The sequence below is a fragment of the Felis catus genome, chromosome D3, assembly GCF_018350175.1.
Source record: "Felis catus isolate Fca126 chromosome D3, F.catus_Fca126_mat1.0, whole genome shotgun sequence".
In the NCBI taxonomy this organism is placed as follows: Eukaryota; Metazoa; Chordata; class Mammalia; order Carnivora; family Felidae; genus Felis; species Felis catus.
In genome coordinates this window covers 35,266,068-35,283,005 of record NC_058379.1, presented here as the reverse complement: position 1 = coordinate 35,283,005, position 16,938 = coordinate 35,266,068, and the positions used below count along the sequence as shown (strand labels likewise).

At 39.3% G+C, this 16,938-nt stretch overlaps 1 protein-coding gene across 4 annotated transcripts in view; it reads left to right on the top strand.

Moving 5' to 3' along the window:
• The first annotated feature begins 421 nt into the window (after window positions 1-421).
• The window catches only part of ANKRD12 (ankyrin repeat domain 12), a 128,586-nt gene continuing 112,069 nt past the window's right edge, over window positions 422-16,938 (top strand). For 3 of the 4 annotated variants that reach the window (XM_023241751.2, XM_045042439.1, XM_011287973.4), the window contains exon 1: window positions 422-557. The gene's annotated coding sequence lies outside the window, so the exon portion shown is untranslated. Of the gene's footprint in view, window positions 558-900; window positions 1,036-16,938 lie in introns of those variants that run through there. The other variant, XM_023241750.2, reaches the window with a different exon arrangement.

Here is a 16,938-nt window from a genome sequence, read left to right as displayed (position 1 = left end):
CTGGGTGAGGTGGTAGGAGGTACGAGCACGTAGAGGAGTTCCGGCCTACACCCCCGCCGCCTCCCACTTGGTACCTTCCGACTGCCCCCGCCCCGCGGCTCGGGAAGCTTCTCCGTAGAACTGAAAGAGCGGCGGGGTAGCGGGGAGGGGCTGGCGGAAGGGGCGGGCGGGCGCCGGGGGCGGGGCGGTCACGCCGCCCGTCCCGTGCCCGTGGAGTCACGTGCCTACGTCGCAGCCAATCGCCGGGCGGCGCTGTCCTGGGAGCGAGGAGGCTGTGGTGAGAGACGGACGGAGACCGGAGATGTTTTCAAGCCCGGCCTCCGCGGCGTTCGTGGCGGTTGCAGCGGCGACGAAGACAACGACAGCGACGGCAACACCGAGGCACTCGTTCAGGGGGTAAACCCTCCTGCGCCGTTAGTGCCTTGGGTCCGTGAGGGTGAGGGGGGCGTGGCGACAGGCGAGGAGGAAGGAGGGGCGCGGTTTCGAGCCCCGTACCCGGCGCCTGGGAGGAGACCCCTCAGTTCTGCGCTGCTCCCGTCTCCCCTCATCAGAGCAAGGTAGGGGACGCGCCCTGCCCACCCTGTCTCGTGCCGCCAGGCCAGGCCAGGCCCAGCCCAAGGCGCCGCCGGCCTGACAGTGACAGGCCGTTAGTGGCCCCGGCGCGGGTCCGCTCCGCCCGCCGCCGCCCCTCCAGGAGTCCTGAGAAGCTGCGGCGCGGCCGGGAGCCGCCAGCAGGGCGGTGGTGCGGGGGGATTCGGCGGGCCCCCCCCCCCCCCCGCCGCCGCTCCCGGGGCTGGGCTGCCGCCGCCTCCCGGAACATGGCGGGGCCGGGAGGAGCGTGTGCGTGCGAGTGTGCGAGTGTGCGCGGCCCGAGAGGGCGCCGCCGGCGTGCTGCGGCCGGACCCGGCGAGGCGGGGCTGGGCGGGGGTGGGGGCGCGCCCGGCCCGTCGCGCGCGCCCGCCGGCCCGCCGTGATCCAGGGTGCGGGCGCGGCCGCGGGAGACCGCTGCGGCCCCTCCTGGAGAGAGCATCGGAGGTACCGGGGTCAGGGGGAGAGGAAGATGAAAGGGAGAAGGGAAATTGCCGCTTTGAGAGTCTCAAGGGAAAGGAGAGCGGCACGCCGCAGTTCTGTCTTAAATGCCAGTGTACTCTGTCCTTGCCGCATTGGGCAGTGGGTTCTCTTCATCGTTCTGCAAGTGCCCATTCGAATGGTGTTCGTAGACCCTTGGAGCACGTCAGATTCTTAGATCTCATTTTGAGGGGTAATATGGTGTGACGCATCCTCAAGGATCCCAAAGCGTTGAATAAACGGTTGTACAAAGAGGTTACCGAAGCCCAGCTGACAGCTGTTTTAATAATAACAGTAAGAAACAGTTTGGGATGGAAGTTAACACTATTGCACCAGTTGAAACCGTAGGAAACATTTTAAGCTGTGTACTCTTTGACATTGTAATTTCCACCGGACACCCGCGGGTGAAATGGGTTGCAGATTCAGTGATGTGTAAAGCCTTGGAATTATCTGTAATCCCGAAGTTGAAATGAACCTGTGTTCTTAGTCATGTGCTCCTTTTTAATTTTAAAATTTGTTTACGTAAATTATGAAGGAAGGTGAACTGGTAAAATAGCTATTCTAAAATAAATTGACTGTTTATTAAAAACATATGCTCAAGTAGGCTGTTCAGAATCTCGGGCACTGATGTGTTTCAGTTTCTTCAATCATTGTACAAAGGCTTTCCTGGAGATTAGCTCAGAACTGGCAGAACATATGCTCTATTGGTGCCAAGTGGCTTAAAAACAAAATGAGATAGTGTTGACTGTATAAGATCAAGTCATTATATTTGAGCTAAACGCAAAAAATAAAAATTCATGTCTCTCCAGGAGATGATAGGCAAGAGGAAAAGGTTTTACTTCTTAAAGATCTTTTATAGTTAACACAAGTACCAGTTAAATGTCTTTTAAAGGAAGGTATGCAGCCACCTTGACTAAAGTCAAGCTATTCAGGGATGTGTTCTATTTTAGGGGCATGCAAGGTGTTAAAGGGAACTAAAATCTGAGTATTAAGGGGTATTCATGGAAGGTAAAGAGTTAAAAAAAAAAAAAAGAAACAGGGTACCTTTAATGTTTTTTGTCTCTGTGATTTCCATAGTTGTTTAGTATGGTTTAATGAGCAAGCAGAGCTGGGAAAGTGAAAATCTTGGGTGTGTATTCCATGAGGAGTATTTGAGATAGAATAGAGAGAACTAAAATATTCTGATGAGGAAAGAACTTAGGTAGGTGAAAAAATATGTTCAGTCGCTAGTTTTAGTTCTTGAATATCAAGGGAAGGGGAAAACAGTTGAATTTTGTTTGGAGACAAGTGCCTACTCAGTGGAATGAATTTAAAAGGAAGATGTTTTTATCAAGGTGTTTATATATGTGTGTGTGTGTATATATATGTGTGTGTGTATATATATATAATCCTGTAGAAGTTTTTGGAAAGTGTGATATTCTTTTGAGGTAGATTGTAGAAAATGGTAGTCAGTGGGCTATTTGAAAAACACTTTGTTGGAAAAGAGGTTTTTATTCTAAGGAATAAGAAGAATAATAGTAAAAATGTTCAATTTGTTGGTATTGACTGGTAGTTAAATTTTTTCATTCTCCTGTTTTAAGAGCATTATTTCAGTCTAAAAAGAGAATGATTTATGAGATTGCTTCCATCATAGTCCATAAGAGGTTTAGACTGTTTTCTGTATATAAACTTGATACTGAAGCAACATTTATCAGAAGGGCATGAAGAATTTGTTTAATAATTGCAATAGTTTGTTTAAGAGCTGTTCACACACTACTTTGTTACTTGGAGTTTCTAAAATTAACATCAAAATGTATTTGTAAAATGTATTGTGTAAAGGGTAGAGTCATGGTGATTTGTCCTTAGAACTGGAAGGGACTTCAGATTTTCTCATTTTACGAATGAGAAAATAAAGTCCTACTAAAGTGAACTAACTTACATAAGTCAGTACAACCTAGTTCAAAAAGTCTGTGGTTTGGGCCTAGAGATTCCTTTCTGTGAAAATGCTAATTTGCTCCTTTAAGAAGTAGTTTTTTGGAGTACTGGAAAGAATATTGAAATATAAGCAAGAAAGCCTCAGTTAAAATTTTTGATTTAAAACTAAAAATTCTTGATTTATTACTTCCTAACTGTGGTTTTTGACAAATTGCATTAACTTTCAGGACCTTCTTAATCTACAAAAAGTCATTTTCCTACATAATTTACAGGGATGGAATAAATGTGATTACATATGAAAAGCACATGGTATATTGTAAACTTTTATACATATAAAAAGTGGTGATATTTTAAAATATCTGTGTAACAAGGTGTCTAGATCCCTAGGTTTTTGCTTAGCCTTAGCTTTATTGTTTCCAGCACCTGCTGTTTTACAGATTATAACTCCCTGTAGATACATTTTCTGATCCCCACTTAGATCTAATCTTAGTAAAGCCTCTTATGAACATTTTAAATATTGCAGTTGTTAGAGCCTGACTTCCTCTGGAGAATATGAAGTTTCTCCATATAGCATTTGAAAATATTCTCATTTACACTCATGCATGCATAATCTGTTTCTTTAACAGTGGCTTTTTAAAAGTAATAGTGAAAGTGTCTTAGTTGCAATGTTAATTTGTCTGTTGCTAGTTTCCACATATGGCAATAACAGGAGATAATTTCCTTTGTAAACTCAGCTTTGAATGGTTGGTGTTAAGGTTATCTTGTAGATCTAAATATGTAGAAATGTTAATGTTAAATATGTAAAAGTGAGTTTTTGTTTGTTGGCTTTTGCTGTTATGTTTAAAGATCTTGCTTCTAGTGCTTTGAATTGATAATACTGGAAACCAATATAGTAATATTGTTTATTGTAGTATTACATATTTTACCTGTAATCGTGAGTTTGAAGATTATGATAAATACTTCTTAAGCACTTAGAATGTTCAAAGTTCTAAGTGAAATATTTAAGATAATTTTCAAAATAATCTTGTTAAACAGATACTACTATTATTCTAACATATGGCCAGGATAATAAGGCTTTGAACTATTATGCGATGTGTATATATTCATAGACCTGAAAAAAGTGACAGACCGTATTGTTCCCATTCTTAATCATTTGTTTGTGCTCTGCCTCTCATTAAGAGTGTTTAACTGATTTTGAAAAGTTTTGAGGCAGAGTTTCTTTAATTTCAGATTTTGTGAAAATATCTGGAGGCCAGCTATTCTACCTTCTACTGTGTTGGTCAAAAAAACCAAAAAGAAAGTAAATACCTTATGAGATTCTTGGAAGGTAGGCAGAAAGCCTTTTTGTGAGATGCTGAGGTAACTGTTGGGTTTTTTTTTTTTATGTTGTCAGAAGCAAATTAATCTCCCCAGCTACAGAAGGACTACAGTTTTTAACGTTACAAGAGGTGATTTTAACAAACTCCACCTTGATATTGATGCCATTTTTCTAAAGAAACATTTTAATCATAGTTACTATAGGAAAAAGATCACCAACCAAACTCATTTAGGACTTTTGTAAAGGAATAGATCCAGCAATAGAAAATTTGTGCAGGTTAGAAAATAGCACCCAATAGGTTTTCCAATTAGTGACAGCCTCCAAAATTCTAAGAAGTTCAGACTCTTAAGTTCTTAGAAAATTAAGGTAAACACAGAAATGCTTCCAAATTGAGATAAGTAGAAGAGATAAATTATGGAGCTGCAAGTTAGAGAGTGGAAGTAATTTCTTTTTCTTTGGCATTTAAAAAATTGTCTCTTTGGCCGTTGACTTTATGTTTGCTATTGCACTAAAATTGTTTCAAATATGTAATAGTCTACTCTTCTGGTTTTCGGTTTGTATTTGGGCCATAATTGGGGGAAATGCCAGAAATATTAGTGATACCATATTTTCCCCATTTTTAAAGCTTTATTTTTATTTTTAAGTAATATCTGAACCCAGTGTGGGGCTGGAACTTAGAACCCTGAGATCAAGAGTCGCATGCTGTACCAACTGAGCCAGCCAGACTCCCTGAATATCATATTTTTAAACTACTTTGTTGCTTGAAAGAGGTGTGTGAGAGAATCATGTAGCTTCTCAGATTTCAGATTGTTCTTCTCCTATATGGGAGTTTTGTCTGCCTCCTGAATTCTAATGGAGAACAGAAACCACGTATGTGTGGTTCTCTCTCCCTAGAAGTATCTATTTTGACTCAGGATACAGTAGTACGTAAGAATTACGATGCTTTGTAGTTCATGAAATACTTTTTATGTGAGATCCTTTGAATTTCACAACTACTCTGAGATCAGCAAAACATTAGGTAAGCTGATGATGTTGAACCATGGATAGGATCCAGGTTAAAATTCCCTGGCAAAATGCTAGACTTTTGAAATTCACTCACTAAAGAGAAGCATTAGTACATCTAAAGGAAGAGAGGAGAAACACACCTACCGTACTTTTTATTTTCTTTTCCACCAAAGGCACATCGTATACAGCTTTCTTTCTGTTTTGTTATACCTCTTCTGAAACTTAAGCAGGGTAGAAGTAAATACTAAAACATTCTTTATACCACTTTACTAACTTGTGGTGATAGTTAATGATGTTGAAGACAAATGAGAAAATTAAAATTTTACAAAATGTTTCCTACCTTAATTTGAACAAAAGTATTACAATTAGGAAGAAAGCCTTGTTACATTCTCTTGTTCTAAATGCTAAATTGTTCTAAATACTAAGTCTTGCAACCTCTGAGTTAAAGTCCTTTTTTATCAGAGTTTGAGTATTTGAAAGTTATTTGGTGATGAAGGAAAAGAACTTTTATTGAGCTTCTGTACTTGAGGCACTGTTAGATACTTGCCTATGTTATTTTAATCAATGATGAGAGGAGATACTATCTACTTATGAAAATACTTCAAAAAGTTGTCATTAGAGTATCTCTAACTTTAGATATTTAGATATCTTGAGTACTAGACTCAAGAACTAACTTGAAATTTATAAGTGCTGTATAAATGTAAGTTTGTTACTTAGAGAAGAATTTTCTTATGATCAACCTAATTCATAGATTTATAATGAGGCAGATCATCCTGTGGTGGTTATTCAACCTTCAGAAGTTAACCCTGTCTTCCAGATTTCATTAAAATATCCCAAGAATAATGATGAGTGTTCTCTTTAAGCTGAATTTGAACAGAACAAAAAATACCTTTTTAGTGAGTTTCTATTTGTCCTCTTATCATTCAAAGTAAACAGGAATGTTTGACAGCAGATTGGCTTACTCATTCTTCCTTTCTTTTGTCCTTTTTCCTCCTTCGTGGCTCCTCCTTCCCCTTCATACACTGATGTTCCCCTGCTTTTGCAAACACCCAGTGAAGAAAACATTACCTATCTATTGTTGGTTGACAATTTAAATTTGTGTTAGTTGATTTAAGTATACCACTTCAATTTCAAGGCTTTTGTCTTTAATTATGGTATGAATACTGATTTTAGCTACAGGAATTTGGATCATTAGCTAATACATCATTTGCATTTTCCCTTGTGTGAATTAACACTTCATATCCTTGGCCATTTTTCTCTTTGTTCCTTCTTACTGAAAACTTCTAGAAATGGCAATCAAGAATTTAAACAATTTTTATTTAATTTATTTTTTATTTTTTTTAAACAATTTTTTTTAATGTTTATTTTTGACAGAGAAAGAGAGACAGAGCATGAGTGGGGGAGGGGCAGAGAGAGAGGGAGACACAGAATCTGAAGCAGGCTCCAAGCTCTGAGCTGTCAGCACAGAGCCAGACGTGGGGCTCGAACTCACAAACCGCGAGATCATGACCTGGGCCGAAGTCGGACGCTCAACCAACTGAGCCATACAGGCACCCCATTTAAACAATTTTTAAAACACTTTCATTAGTGTTTTTAAATTACAGAATTAACATATGCTTATTATTAAAGTAAAAAACCTACAATAAAAGTTAACGATTCTCTAATCTCTCTTTATGGATATTTGTATATTAGAGATTGTTAATCTATATGTTACAAATATTTTTCTAATTTATCATTTGAATGAAAACTTGCATTTTACATCCTTTTGGCAAACCCCAGAAGAAACCGACTCTCTCTATACTATTAATTTTAAGTTTGGTATTTGAAAGTTATTGAGATGATAACTTATTGAGATGATAACTCTCTGGGCTCTTTAATTATTTCTAATCCAAGAATTTCTTCTGCCTATAGCTTTTGTGAACTCAGTAGTTAGGGAGGAAGCACCAGAAAACAGAATTCTTGGAGCATAGGGAAAAACTAGAGTCTCACATTTAAATCCTAATTCATTATGAAGTACCATTTGACTGATACAGGCATAATTACAAGTGTTTTACAGTTGATAACAGGCTCTCCACTTAACTTTTCATACACTCCTTACAGTGATCTTGTGAAGTTTATCACATTCCGATTTTTCTTAAAAAAATTTTTTTTTAATGTTTATTTTTGAGAGAGAGAGCCAGAGCCAGAGCATGAGCAAGGGAGGGACGGAGAAGGAGACACAGTATCTGAAGCAGGTTCCAGGCTATGAGCTGTCAGCACAGAGCCAGATGCAGGGCTCGAACCCACGAGTTGTGATTGTGAGATCATGACCTGAGCCGAGGACGCTCAACTGACTGAGCCACCCAGGTGCCCCTAATTTTTTTATTTTCAAGTAATCTTTACACCCAACATGGGACTCATGCTCTACAGACTAAGCCAGCTAGGTGCCCCATATCTTAACTCCTGTTTTAGAGATGAGATTTGTTTTAAATCTGTGATTGTGTTGCTTCCTCTCAGAACTACACCTTCAAAAAATTTGGTGATGTTAAGAGAAAAAAGGATAAAATAATAAGTAAATTTTTAGCCTTTTGGTAAAAAATAATTATTTTGCATTACAGACTATGGATTTCTACGAGGAATGAAAGGTCTTGAATGGTCCAGTCTGAAGTGTGATAGTTTATCTCTGGATATTGAATTTGAAAATAACTGGAATTTTTATCTTTTTACTTCCCAATTTTCAAGTTGAGCAAAGAAGGTTTTAAACTTTTCATAGTTAATACGTTTTATTTTTTTATTAAAAGTTTTTTTTTTTTAATGTTTTTATTTATTTTTGAGACAGAGCATGAGCAGGGGAGGGGCAGAGACAGGGGGAGACACAGAATCTGAAGCGGGCACTAGGCTCTGAGCTGTCAGCATAGAGCCCGACGCGGGGCTCAAACTCACAGAATGTGAGATCATGATCTGAGCTGAAGTTGGACGCTCAACCGACTGAGCCACCCAGGCACCCCACAGTTAATACATTTTAAATAAATGTTTCTGTGAACAGCATTGCATTTGTCATTGTTGAGGCAGATGTTTGGGAAAATATAAGCAAAGGCAGTATTATAGTCTTTGTCTTTTTTAAGGGTTTACACTGAATGAGCAGAACATAAATGTGTGAAATAGGAAGACGTTATTCTTAAACATCCAGATTGCTTTCTGGTTGTTATGAAAAGGAATATACCAAACTCTGCAAGGACGTATATCGTGTCTTCTTGTTCAGTGTTGTACACCCAAATTTCATCACACTGTAGAGTCATCACATATTTATGGAATGACCAAGAATCACCCCAAAGCCAGTGACAGGAGAATGGTCTGATTAGTATAAGAGGACTCAGGGAGAAGGGTAGTGCAGGAGTTTACTAGGATGAGGGGCTTAATAAAAGTGAATTTGCAGGACACCTGGGTAGCTCAGTCAGTTAAGCGTCCAACTCTTGGTTTTGGCTCTGGTCATGGTCTCATGGTTAACGAAATTGAGCACCAGATTGGGCTCTACATTGACAGCAGGAGCCTGCTTGGGATTCTCTCTCTCTTTCTCTCTCTGCCCCTCCCCCATGGGTGTTCTCTTTCTCTAAAAGGAAATAAACTTAGAAAAATGAATTTGCAAGATGGGAAACAATGTAATGCAAATTTTCTTAGAAAACAATTATAGCACAATTACATGAAATTCAGTAAGAGACAAGAAGATCATTGATAAGGTTGTTAAGTTTTAAGGTTTTAGGTCCTTGTGCTCTAAGCACATACCCGAAGAAGACATTATCTTATCTGCTTGTGTGGAACTTAAAATTTAGCATGAAGAGATAGTTACTTTTAAAGCAAGGATCCATAAGTAGGGAGAGGTCCTGTAAACATTTTGAAATTATATTGTGAATCCTTTTTTTTTTTAATGTTTATTTTCTTTTTGAGAGAGAAAGCATGAGCACACATGCGCGCGCGCACACACACACACACACACACACACACACACACACACATATATGCAAAGGGGGGAGGGGCAGAGAGAGATGGAAACACAGAATCCAAACAGGCTCCAGGCTTTGAGCTGGCAGCATAGAGTCGGATGCAGGGTGCGAACTCACGAACCATGAGATCATGACCTGAGCTGAAGGCAGACACTTAACCGACTAAGCCACCTGGGTGCCCCTATTTTAAATTCTAGTGAATATGCTTTCAGGGTCTGAAATAGGTCTGTCCAGAAAATACTATGAATATTGTGACTTGGGAATTAAGTTCAGGTTTGAGGTAGAATTATTATATTCTTAAATAGTCCTAAACTTGTATATTTTGGCATTATTTTTATAGTATATTTCTTTGTGATAAAACTGTTTAATATTGATACAGTCAGTGGAATTTGCCTCTTTTTTTTCCACTTTATAACATTTGTGTGATTATGTATCTAGGAGTTTTTATAATGTTTTTTAAAAAATTTTTTAATGTTTATTTATTTTTGAGAGAGACAGAGTGCGGTAGAGAGAGACACAGAATCCGAAGCAGGCTCCAAGCTCTGTGAGCTGTCAGCACAGAACCTGATGCGGGGCCCAAACCCACCAACCATGAGATCATGACCTGAGATGAATGAAGTTGGACGCTTAACCGACTGAGACACTGAGGTGCCCCTAATGTTTATTTTTGAGGGAGAGAAAGGGAGAGAGGGAGACGAACAGGAGTGGGGGAGGGGCGGGGAGAGAGTGGGAGACAGCAGATCCTAAGCAGGCCCTGTGCTGTCAGTGCAAAGCCCAACTTGGGGCTCGAACCCCTTGAACCATGAAATCGTAGCCTGAGCTGAAGTCAAACACTCAACCAACTGAGCCACCCAGGTGTCCCCAGTAATGTTTTCTTTTAAAAGTAAAGCAAAATATGCATGTATTCTTTCCCATTGGGGTTGGAGTTTTCATAGTACCATGCTTTTCTTACTGTCTTACAGTTACTAGAATACATTGAATTTGCTTTGGTCCCCCCATTATCTCGCTCCTTATCATTCTTTTCAGTATACCTTGGTAGAGAACCAGTTTATATTTCTAAGTTTCTCTGGCTAAAAAAGCTACCAGTAAGACACACTACTACCCTAAGCAGGTTTAGAGCATGTTTTCTTTTAAATGCCCTGAAATATGTAGTTACCTGAATTCTTGTGTGTGGTATAGTAAGTCGGTTAATGTTGGAGAGTGTGCAGGATATAGAAAAAGTGAGGTAGTAGATCAGGACTGAAATAAAGGCCAAACAGTTCAACCCTGGTGTGAAATCATATGGAAGCTATAAATTTTGGCTCTATCCTGAAGCAGTGTTACAACTCACTGTAGTTGGGTCAGGGTGAAAAAAGTGTGATATGCAAATTAGAAATAATTTAATTCTTCCATTAGCGTTGCTCTCATAAAGTACTAATTCTAGCTCCCTTTAACTGCATAAGGTAGGCATACATAAAGATGCGTTTCAGGATCAGAGGCATATATTATAGAAGCATTGATTCTCGTAAACTATTCTGGTTTGTTTTTTGTTTTTGTTTTTTTTTTTATTACCATGACCTTTAACCTGAATCTCTCATATATTTATGTACTGCTGTTAAAACTGCACTGAATTATCTAAACAATTAAAAGTCCTACCATTTAAAGGTAAAGTATGTGCCCTGTCATTTTTAAAGAAAGCAGTAAAAGTGAGTTAGGCCATTACTTGGAATTAAACTGTGAGTAGTATTTAGAATGGTACCAGATTTGGGGCACCTGGGTGGCTCAGTCGGTTAAGCATCCGACTTCGGCTCAGGTCATGATCCCACGGTTCATGGGTTTGAGCCCCACATCACTCTGTGTTGACAGCTCAGAGCCTGGAGCCTGTTTTGGATCCTGTGTCTCCTTCTCTCTCTGCCCCTCCCTCTCTCTCTCTCTCAAAAGTAAAAAAAAAAAAAAAATTAAAATTAAAAAAAAAAAACATTTTAAAAAAGAATGGCACCAGATTTATGTTGCAAAGATCAGCTCATGTTTTTGAGGGGCAGGAGAGGGTGCAAAGTTAAAATACCAAAACTTTTTTCTTTTGAAATACTAGATAATAAAAAAGTACAGAAAACAGCATAATGAACTCCTCGGTACCTATCACCAGCTTAAGAATTAAACATTACAAATTCAGTGGAAGCCCCCTAGTACACTTTTCCTGGATCTATTTCCTCACTCCCTCAGGGGAATTCTTATCTCCCTTTTTTGTTCTTGGCACGAACTTCCTAACAGTGACTTTTCCCTTTTTCTAGACCTATGTAATTTTGTTTTTTTCTTCAAAGTTCACTTCAGGGTCCCTTTCCATGTTTATTGCATATTGTATATTGAGAGTGGTCTGACAAGGGGAGATGAAAATAAGATTGTATATGTGAGGTAAAAATCTGCTTTAAAATCTAAGCAAAGGAAAGTTAGATTTCAACACTGTACTATTTTGCAGAACAAAATTGATAAAGTAGATGTAAGAGTAACCTAACAACAAAATTGATTTAGGATGGTTAGTCTGGAAGGAAGTGGTAATTTGCTAACTCCTTTGACTTTTTTTCCTAATTATTGTATGTCAGTGAGATTTTACTTGGCCTCCAACACTTGACCATTTTGACAGAAGAGAAAGGAGCTGGTGACAAAATGTTTAATTACAAAGGTTTCTAGAAAGCTTTCAGGATTTGGGGAATTACTCCTGACCCCTTTTAGAATCTGTTGACAGTGAAGAGAGTACGTAGCGCCTATTAGATTCCTGTGTTAGCATTGGTAATTTTTTCAGTTCCCAGTGCCAGAGATGCAAGGGAGGCTGCCTAACCATTTTCTCTGAGCTGTTGCAGCCCTCTACTGGTCTATGGAAGTTGCACAATTTAGAACCCTATAGGGCTAGAAAGAGGTCGGTAACTCCACAGCTCATTTTTAGCATCCTTGACCTTTAAAAGTTATTTATGCCAACTCTCTCAAGTGCAGATGAGTATCTTATATATACATCTTAACAATTTTGGAAATAAATGTATATATAGATACATGAGATACCTAGGGCAAATAGATCGTTGTAAACACAACTGCCTGTATTATTTTCTTTAAAAAGTCTAAATATATTGTTAGAATGTGGTCTGTTATGGTCTCAGGGTTGGCAGTGTCAAAAAGCCTCTTTTTATCGCTAATCTGGTTTTGTAATTACTGTCTAATAAAGTAATGAGAATTTTGCTTTTTAAAAATTTGTGATATTGTTTAGTTGCTATTATTAGAGTAAATACAACAGAAAAATGCTAATTGCTTCTTTTAAATTAAATTACTTTCAGCAACTTCCTACTGCTAGAGCCAGAAATGTGGGTGTCATTCTAATCTCTTTGTTCTTATTTGCTGTTCTTCCCTACTTCACAGTCTGGTCATTATACTTTAAGTGGTCTCTTTGTCTCTCATCTAATTTCTGTTTAGTCTGTTTTCCATTGTTTCACCAGCAACACCTTTCTAAATTACTTGAGTTGTCACTGCCTTTTCAAAAATCTTAAATTGCTTTTTGCCATCATTAAGATCAAACAACACAATCACAAGGTACTTTGTGATGTGATTCCTCCCACTTGTTTAGCTTCATTTTCTACCCACTGTGCTTCGGTTTTTGCTATCCTTTCAATGTAGCCTGCTTTGTTGGGTGGGAATGGGTGTCCATACCTGTGCACATGCTTATCCTCCCTCTGCAGTCCTGTCTGTATCTACCTGCCTGCTGGTCATCCTCAGGATTCTTAGTGTTACCTCCTCTTGAAATTCCCTATCCATGCCTCTATATACATGCACCTGGGTTGGGTGATCTCTTTGTGCTAGTGCTCTCATATTTCTGTAAGGTATATTCTTCCAAGTGGTAATTAACCTGTCTTTTTGCCACTTAAAAACCATAAATTTCCTTTAGGCTAGAATTGTGTCTTGTTTATGTTCAGTTCCATTACTTAGCATATAGATGCTTAGTAAATGCTAAGTGATTGAAAATTGCATGAGCAAACTGGGGTAGGATAGCTAAAGGAAATAGCCATAGTTTGACATCGCATACTAATTCATTTTTTGAAGTTAGGAGAATCAGTTCTAGACCAATGCTTGTTGGATATACTTTACACCATGTATCTATATTGAGGAAAGAGTCGGAGGAGACAAAGAATAGTAGAATTTTAGAGTTGGAATGGACCTCACTTTAAAATGAGAAAACTGGCGTGCCTGGGTGGCTCAGTCCGTTAAGCTTCGACTTGGGCTCAGGTCATGATCTCATGGCTTGTGAGTTCGAGCCCTTGTCAGGCTCTGTGCTGACAGCTCAGAACCTGGAGCCTGCTTTGGATTCTGTGTCTCCCTCTCTGCCCCTTCCCCAGCTTATGCTCTGTCTTGCGCTGTCTCTCAAAAATAAGTAAACATTAAAAAAATTAAATAAATAATAATATGAGAAAACTGATGGGGCATCTGGGTGGCTCCATCTGATAAGTGTCCGACTTCGGCTCAGGTCATGATCTCTCACTTTGTGAGTTCAAGCCCCATGTTGGGCTCTGTGCTGACATCACGGAGCCTGGAGCCTGCTTCAGATTCTGTGTCTCCCTCTCTGTCTGCACCGCCACGCCCCACTCATGCTCTGTCTTGCTGTCTCTCAAAAAATGAAAAAACGTTAAAAAAATTAAAAATATGGGGTACATGGGTTGGCTTAGTTGGTTAAACATCCAGCTTCAGCTCAAGTCATGATCTCACAGTTTGCGAGTTTGAGCTCCGTGTCGGGCTCTGTGTGACAGTTCAGAGTCTGAAACCTGCTTCAAGTTCTGTTTCTCCCTCTCTCTGCCCAACCCTTGCTTGCTTGCTCTCTGTCTCTCTCTAAAATAAATAAATGTTAAAAATTTTTTTTAAAGTGAACATAAAACCTTAAAAAATTTGGGGCGCCTGGGTGGCGCAGTCGGTTAAGCGTCCGACTTCAGCCAGGTCACGATCTCGCGGTCCGTGAGTTCGAGCCCCGCGTCGGGCTCTGGGCTGATGGCTTGGAGCCTGGAGCCTGTTTCCGATCCTGTGTCTCCCTCTCTCTCTGCCCCTCCCCCGTTCATGCTCGGTCTCTCTCTGTCCCAAAAATAAATAAACGTTGAAAAAAAAATTAAAAAAAAAAAAAAATAAAATAAAATAAAACCTTAAAAAATTTTAAAATGAAATAAAAAATAGAGAAAACTGAAACCCAAAGAGTTTGTTTACAGTTGCAATGAGAACTAAGGTCTTCTAGTACTTTTCTTGTTTTGTTAAATTTCTCCTAGTATGTTTTGCTTGACTTGGCTGGGATTAGTGGATATTGGTTGTTTATATTTCAAGCATTGGGCTCTCTACATGCTACTCTGTTTTATACCATAAGTTTACTTTTGTGGGATTTTGAAGGTAATACAAATATATAGCTAAACCATATTGAACATTTATCTTGTATTTACTTTGAATATTCTTCTGAATTACCTGCCATGCTCAGATTTCTGAAAGATAAAATATTTAGCAGCACCAACCCAAAAGTGCAGCCTATATTTACTGGATTGAGCTTCTGTCCGAATCTTTTGCTTCCTTTCCTATTCTGGTGGGCGGGTTAGAAAATATAGAATACATAAGGGTACCTTTTATTTCTTTTCCTCTACTTCTTGTTTGAAGCAGTCTCTCACCCATCATGTCATTATTCTTTCCACCACCACACTGTAGTTCTCCAGGGCAAACCAAGTGGATGTTTACCTACTTTATTATTTTTTTAATTTTCATTTGCAGATTATACAAGTAGTACATGATCACTGTAAAAGGTAATATAGACCTGTATAAAATAGACTACAAATTTCCTTAAGGAGTTTTTTTTTTTTTTTAAGTTTATTTATTTTGAGAGAGAGAGACAGCACGAGCGAGAGAGGGGCAGAGAGAGGGGGGAGAGAGAGGATCCCAAGCAGGCCCTGCATTTCCAGTACAGAGCCCAGTGTGGGGCTTGAGCTCAGGAACCATGAGATCATGACCTGAGCTGAAAGCAAGAGTCGGATGCTTAACTGACTGAGCCACTCAGGCACCCGATCCTTAAGGAGTTTTTAAAACTTTTTCGGGACGCCTGGGTAGCTCAGTCGGTTAAGCGTCCAACTTCAGCTCAGGTCAGGATCTCAAGGTTCCTGAGTTCAAGCCCCAAATGGGGCTCTGTGCTGTCAGCACAGAGGCCACTATGGATTCTCTGTCCTTCCCTCTCTCTGCCCCTTCCCCCGGCATGCTTGCATTCTTTCTCTCTGTCAAAAATAAATACGTAAAAAAATTTTTAAATGTTTATTTATTTTTGAGAGTGAGAGAGCACCCAAGCAGGAGAAAGAGGCAGAGTGACAGAGAGAAAGAGAATCTTAAGCAGGCTTCATGCTCAGCGTGGATCCGACACAGGCCAGGTCCCACGACACTGGGATCATGACCTGAGATGAAATCAAGCTGCCCAGCCGACTGAGCCACCTGATAACACTTACCTTAAGGACTTTTAAAAGCATTGTTTTAAGGACATTGTTGAGGATAGTTTATTTTTAAAGGGTGTTTGTCTTCCTATTTTACATGCTGTTGGTTAAATTTGTCATGTTTATGATACTAATTTCTTGGTCTAGAATACAACTGTCATATTCTTTGGGAAGATGTTATGGAATGGATGCCAGAAAATATTGTTGTGAGCACAGTCCACTTTCACAGACTGAATTCTCACTTGAATAGTTTAAGTAGTTAAGGAAAGGAAAGTCCAGTTACTATCCCAGAAACATGACCATTTATTTTGAGGCCTTTTTCATTATTTTTTTAGAATCACTTTTACTTATTTAAAAAAAATTTTTTAATGTTTATTTTTAAGAGTGAGAAAGCGCACAAGCGGGGGAGGGGCAGAGAGGGAGGGAGACATAGAATCTGAAGCAGGCTCCAGGCTCTGAGCGGTCAGCACAGAGCCCGATGTGGGGCTCGAACTCACAATCCATGAGATCATGAATTGAGCTGAAGTCCGACACTTAATTGACTGAGCCACCCAGGTGCCTCTAGAACCGCTTTTAAAATGTGAGAATTAAGCGGCATGGTTTTTAAGTAGGAAATAACTTGGTATTTATGTATAATGGATTACAGTTTTTTGCATGGGGGAAAACAGCAAATAAGGATGTCGTAATGTTTTAATAACTTAAGCTGTCAATTTTGCATTCATAGAAAAATAGAATTTGGAGTTATTCTATTATTAGAAATTATATTCTATATATTAGAAATTATTCTAATTCTCTTACTCTCTTATACTCTGGAATCAGAATTTTGGAAGGATAGGAGGTCTTCATTGTCACGTAGCTTAGCTTTACTTTCAAGAAGAAACAAATACTGAGACATGATGAAGGTCAACTAAAAAGTCAGTGGTAGGTCTCAGAATAGTGTTTTGGATTTTAGGTTTCAAGATGAAATCATAGAGAAATCACTTTTCTAACTGAATGACTCTTAAGGATCATTGCTGTAATTTGGTCCTTTACTAGTTACCTTTTTTTTCCCCCCCTCACAATTTTGGAGGAAGCATTTTTACCCCCAGAGCAGTTGCAATCCAGTGAAAGCTGAAACAGGAAAAATGGAATTTTCATTCCATGCTTATGATTCTGTCTTTCTTCAGGTAGAATGTAAAATTAGTGGTAAGTATAG